The sequence below is a fragment of the Patagioenas fasciata genome, chromosome 13 (assembly GCF_037038585.1).
Source record: "Patagioenas fasciata isolate bPatFas1 chromosome 13, bPatFas1.hap1, whole genome shotgun sequence".
NCBI lineage: Eukaryota > Metazoa > Chordata > Aves > Columbiformes > Columbidae > Patagioenas > Patagioenas fasciata.
In genome coordinates, this window is record NC_092532.1 from 11,708,517 (window position 1) to 11,715,428 (window position 6,912).

The window sequence follows — 6,912 nt, forward strand, 5'->3', positions numbered from 1 at the left end:
AAACCAAAAACAAAAACAACAGCCTAATGAATGACACTAATGACAGAGAATTAGTGGTGTTTGGTTTTGTTTCCAGCCTCAACTTTACGTTCTCAGGCAGGCTACCTAGCGATACCACCTTGCCAATACTCCAAAGAACTTTGTGGGGAAAAAACAGGGTGAGATGTACAAAGGCATCTGCTGGTCTGGCTCTGGCCTCACTGTAGTGCAGCTGGGGCAGTTCTGAAAAACCCACCAGGGAGTTCTTGTTTGTAGTCTTGTTCCTCTAACAACATTGCAACAGCCAATTTAACTAAGTTTCTCCTTGCTGAACTCTCAGTCAAATATAAGATTATCTTTGTCACAAAATATGTCTTGGAAACATACCCAGCCCCAACTCCAGCACAAGCTGATGAATGTACATCCCAGGCAGCTTCTATGAGTGTTTGGGGCAAAATGTGTTTCAAGAATTCAGTATTTCCCTCCCTCTCTACTCATCACTCCTGTAAAAGGAATCTGAATTAGATACTGAGTAACTTTGTTTTTAAAATGTTGGGTATACTTCAACATTACCAAATGATCTTCATTTTCCTCAAGAGAGTGACTTTTTGACATCAAGTCAAACCCTTCTCATGATTGTAATAGGAGCAGTTTAGCTACTCGCAGGGGCTACACACACCTGGTATAACTCATAATCTGCTCTGCAGGTGGGGAGTATTTACCCCACAGTGTCTGCATGCATTATCCTTCCTTGCTAATAATGAAAAATGCAAGAAACAATTGACAAAAATTGAGCAGAAGTCAGACTCGGACACGAAGAGTGAAAGACTAAGACCAATTACTGGTGGTGCATTTGGGATCTCACGCTTGGCATTTCACAATAACACAACATAAATTGGAAATCCTCTCTTTTAAGACTGCAGGCCTGCTCAGTATCATCCTTCACAGCACATTAGTGCAGCTGAATGTCTGCAAGTGGCTGACGCTCTAATCAGAAAGTAGGGACTGTTACGGACTGTATTTTGCACCCAGAGCGCTGGAGACAAAGAAGGAATTAAGAATACCTGGTTTTTCTGTAATAATTCTCATTAGGAGGTCTCAAAAAGATTAGTATAAACCAGACTATACTGTCGTCCCTGGAGCACAATGCTCTTGTTTAGGAAGGGGCCTCTTACCATGGAACTGAAGCAGAATCAGCAGCCCATGTGTTACAGGGCCCCACAGCCCAGCCTGGGGAATCAGCCTCCTACTACGTGCCTTCCTCACCTTATCAGAGAAACGCTGATAACACTCCAGCCTGGGATTTATGCTAATGACCATATGAGACATGGGATTTTCTTTATCATTTTTACTGTATTTTTTTTTTTTTTTAAATAAAGTCTAGTGCCCTGGTTTGTGTCTGCTTGGTATTCAAAGCTCATTTTTCCTTATCAGCCCTTTTGTCAGGTCTTTAAAGACCTACTGCTGCTGCACAGAGGCTCATGGGCTGCGATACAGAGCCCACGGTGTCCCCTGTGCTGCAGCTCAGTGGGGACTCTGCCGCATGTCAGGGCTCCAGGGGACTCTGTTCTGCCTCTGACAAAGCAAGGGAGAGCACGAGTGGTAGCGACAGCACCCTGGGGGCTGTGTCTGGCAAGGAACAGCTTGAAACGCTTCAACGGCTGCTTTATATTTGGCATCGCCAAACGATTTTCTATTCCTCCACATTCCGAGCGCAGCAGATACCAGGCAGCATCCGCTTTGAGTGGAGAGGGAGCAACAGAGCCGAGTGAAATATCCTCCAAAACCTTCTTGATTAATACAGAATACAGACAAAGAAGATAATTTTAGCAAGCCCAGATTTGGGGCTTCTATGCAGCGCAGCCTGATGGTGGTAATGGTGGTAAAGCCAGACATGTTTAGGAGGCCATGGCAGCCATCATGAAGAAAAAAAAGCTCGGTACTCAGAGTGAAATCACAATTTGGGCATGGGAGACGGCAAAGCTGCTCTGCGTCAGAGCTGGCTGCAACACATAAGTAGCAAAGCGGGCCCCTGCAGAACAGAAAACAGCTGAACCAGGTGACCCTGGCTGCACAGACCGGCCCATGGAACGCGCCGACGTGTTCTGTGTGTGTTTTTATAGCCTGCTGTCCCAATGAAAGCATAATGCCAGATTACTGGCTGGTGTTAAGTAGGCTCTGCTCGACAGACCCCCAGGGTGATCTCATCTCTCCAGTTTGAATTGTTGCAGCTATTTAGCAACAAGGCACCAGAGGAGCCGCAGAGAGGGGTGGAGGGGAGATGCAAGATATTTTGTGCATGACGGTATGGGTCTAGCTCAGTTCAGTGCTACACGACACAGCACAAAAAGGGACATTGTTTAATCGCCGTCAATGCGTGAGCTATAAGCTCTTCCAGGCGTGACGACAGCAGCTCATTCTCTCATCAAGTCCCTGGCGGACGCGCTTCCGCCCGCCCTTGGCACCGCATCTCTTACCATTGCAATGCGGGGGGTGAAAGCAGAGAACTGGGGATCTCCCGCACATTTCCCCAGATGAGGGAATCCCCGTGGACTTGTGGAAGCAGAATCTCTCTCTTACTGAGCTATGAAACAAGACCTCTTCTGGCCTCAAATCTCACCCTTTTGCGACATCTCAGTGTGTAACGGGGGGCAATACGTTAATGCAGGTCTCATCTAAGGCTCAGCTTTATGGTCCAGCCAGGCAAAACACTGAAAGAGATGGTTTAATTGCAGCACGATTGACTGTGTATTGCTCGGTGGGAATGAGTGCGATAAAAGACCATTCACAGTCCGCTCCGTCCTCAATCCCTGCAGCGGCACCATCTTTCCTAGCATGATTTGCACCTATGCTGGCAATCCATCCGCTAAAAACACTGTCTCTTCAGCTTTCAGAGACAGCTATTTCTGGCCTGGAGTAGCTCACTTTGCCCATCTTGCAATGACCAATGGATTTGTGTAGAGTTTATCAGGGCTAGGAAACAAAGAGAAACCTTTCAAGATATTTCATCTTTCTCCCTCCCCCATCAAAACATCCAATAAGGTTTTTCATTAACCTTAAGACATCTTCAGAGTGAAAGTGCATTTCCATGTAAATGGAGCTGAAGGGGAAAAAACCAGCATCTGTTCTGCAAATATTAAATGCGGGCAGTAGATGAATAGACTTATCTCCTTTATCATGATTAGCCACATTTCTGCCTTGTAATTTTGGCCCATCACTCAACAGAAACTGTAATCAGGATGTAACACATCCTATTGGCAAATTACAGCAACGCAGCTGTTCAAGGCAGCAGCAGAACCCTTCGGCAATTTAAACCAGGCTTTATGACACCCAGAGCAAGACTCTGATAAGCATATTATTGACGTGATTTAAAAATAATAAGGGTGGACTCTTGTCCCACTGAGGTTAATTCTGAAGTCGGTTTTCACGGGAGGAAGCGTTTTGCCAAAATCAGGAATCAAACAGGTCTCAGGGGTGTTTTCAGCAGAGCCGGAGACTGAGAGCAAAGAGCTGTGCTGAGATCAACCCCAGCTATGGGGTGAATTTGCCTTTGCACGGTGATTTCTAGGTTACTACAAAGTTTCACGTGAGGACAATTATATGAAACCTGACCACAGAACACAGGGCTCAGAAAAGACTTCAAGCGTGCTGTGACAAAGTCTGAATTTTCAGCTCTCTTCCATCTAAAATGTTACAATGAAGGGTGTCATACCAGAGCACAGAAAGTGTATTTAACTTATAAGTCAATGTTTCAGTTCTGCTGAGTGCCAAGCCAAAATAAAAATAAAAGCTGTCACAATTCTTGAGAGCAGAAATCCTGCAAAAGCCCCTGAAGTTTTATGCTAAAAATATTAGCATTTTTTCAGAAAAAAAGAATCGTAGCTCTTTATTGTAAAATTATGTCCATGTTATAAAGTGACAGATTATTCTCCTACCCACAGGCTACTAAAAGCACTTGAAAATAACTAGTAAGAATAGAGAAGCACTATAATATTTCCAGATGGAAAGTGGCTCATGTATTTTACACTGAAAGGTTTTCAGTACCCGTATCAATGTATCACTTACTACCTAGACAAGCAGCTGTTCTCAATATCCTTGTGTTGCCTGTCATCAGATACCAGATTCTGTTTGAAAATGTTTTGACTTTTTTTTCCCCCCAAACACCCTCAGTTGAGTTGGAATTACAAGGTTAAAGAAAAACATTTCAGACAGAATCACAAGAACCATTTACAGTTAGAAATGAGCACTCGCCTTTGTCTTTTTAGCTGTTTTCCAGGAAGCATTTAGCATCTAACTAAATCTTCCTTCTAACACACTTAAGCAAACTTTCTGGAGAATCCTTAAGCTTCCAGAATTGCATCACCACTGGGTTAATATGGATGCAATTACAGAGTGATCTGATAGAGAATCTTAATAATGATCTGTACAGAGCAGCGTATCTTTTATCAGAGCAGTAAATCAGGAACACTCCAAAATTTATTCTCTTCATCTCCATTATTTCAAAGCTAGAACCTGTCAGATAGAACCATAAATCTGCTAGATGGCCCTTCTTAGAATCATAGTATCATAGAATAATTTTGGTTGGAAGAGACCTGTAAGATCATCTTGCATCAAGCCTCTTAATATTCCAGTTCATATTTCCCTGTTTCCCCCAAAATAAGACCTACTCTGAAAATAAGCCCTAGCATGATTTTTCAGGATTTTTGAGGATGCTCAAAATATAAGCCCTAGTTACAGTTCATTTAAAAGTCAATTTAAATAGTGTCCAGGCAGCTATACATGTAAAAAAAGCAAGCATTTTTGGAGCAAAAAATTAATATAAAACCCTGTCTTATTTTCAGGGAAACGGGGTTGTTTCTGAAAACTCTCTGCCAACATTTCATTTTCCTCTCATACTAATACTTAATGCCTTAAGTGCTTGGAAAGATAAACACTGGCTTTAAGCAGTAGCATCTCATGATCAGTTTATCTGAGGATTATTACATGAGTGCACAGAGGAGTCAGCCACAAATTGAGCATATTCTTGCCCTAGCTGGTGGTTTAACTGCAGTGAATGGGATGGCATATTCCAAGAAGAATCATAGACTTGGGATGTAGAGAAGATTCAACTAACAATTTCATCCAATTAATAAAAGGCACTGTGATGGGGCATCGAACTATATAACTGTGAACCACACTACCTGGTGCTGGGGAGTGAAGAGAGAATCTGATGTTTTGCTGGGGGCTGAGTTGGTGTCTTGTAGCTGAGAACAGCAACAACAGAACAAGAATCAGTGGCTGAAGACAGACAAATCAAAACAACAACCTAGACACGCATTTTTATAAGGGAGGGTGATAAACCTCTGGAACAACCAGTCAAGAAGACTGACTGATTCACCATTTCTTCTACTACACAAAGCAAGAACGCTCTTTCTGGGAAAGATGCTTGAATGGAACAGCAATTATTTGGCTCAACAAACAGGGGAAACACAATTCTCTGCTGTGCACAGATGATTAGAGTCGATCTCATCTCTCCTCTGAACTCCAAGCATCTTCACTGTCTCAGGTAAAATAATACAAGACGTGATTCAAACTGCATCTTCACTGAATTCAGATGCGTTTGTAGTCACAAATGAGAAACAAATGAGGCAGTTCTACTCTAGACTGAGCGAACAGCTGAAACAGCAAAGTCTTAAAGTCTTACAGCTGGATCCAAAGACAAATCTTGTCTCTCACAGCCGTAAGGTTCTCAGCCTTAGATAAGGATACGCAAGCCTTTGTTTGCAATAATGCTCTTTATTTTTTTCCTTGCAGCACCATTTTGAATAGATTAAGTTGTCTGAAGTACGGTTTATGACTTATACCAAATGCTACTTTCAGCACAGCCAGAAAAAGTGAAGCCTTCCAGCGGGAAAAGAAATTAAGAATTGACATGGAATTAAATCAAACCAGCACAATCCCATCCTCTTAAATCCAAACCAGGCAAGAAACCAAGTAAGTTTGGTTTTAGTGCACATTGGACTGAAATTTAAGAAAGAGTGTGAGCGATGTGCTGGGAAAGAGCTCTGATAGAAATTTAAGGGCAGAGGCACAAAAACTGAAGTGAAAGCAGTGAAATGTATGCTCAGGTTTCTGTCTTTTCCATTCAAGCATTTAAGCTGCTCTCAGCAAGTCAAACTCACTGTTTGCAGAAACTATGAACGTTCCTTACCAAACCCTCATGCGCATTACAAAGAAAGGAGAGGAGGTTGCTCACTGATTATTTTGCAAAATGATAACAATTACATCTAAAACTACGGGTCAGAAGAGTCCTGTTAGGATAACGGCCTATTAATGTCACAAGTCCTAATATTAATGCAACTATTACTAATACTAGTGCAACTCTTCCTAATATTAATACATAACTTACAGCTTTTCATTCTGCAAACATTTTTTTTTGGTGAGTTTTAAAACCTAGTTAGTGGCGAAAGCCCACGTTCTGCATTCACCAGCTTGCAAACACCCCACACATGCCAAAATTCTCCTGGGGTTTTGCTTTATTGGAAATGTAAATCCCCAAACCAAAACAGCTTTCACTGTAAACTTCCTTTCCAAGCTTAACTGTTCCCAAGGTTGCTCCCTGGTGACACTTCCGTGCCAGGCTGCAATTTCTCTTTTATTTGGTTGCAACTTGTAAAACTCATCTGCAAGTGTGATCCGTCAACAATTATATTGTTCCTTTATGCAAGGTTTAGTATTTGAATTGAATAACAGCTCTGCATATACAAGCTGGTTGCCAGAATTACTATGCAAGATACAAGTTATCTTCTCAAATATACACAAATAATTATTCTGAATTCACATTTTACTACATTATTTATACCAACAGATGTCAAGGCAAGAACATACTTGAGTCCCTCCTGAAAACCGCTACTAATTTCAGTTTGGGAATACATTTTCCTAACAAAAAATACA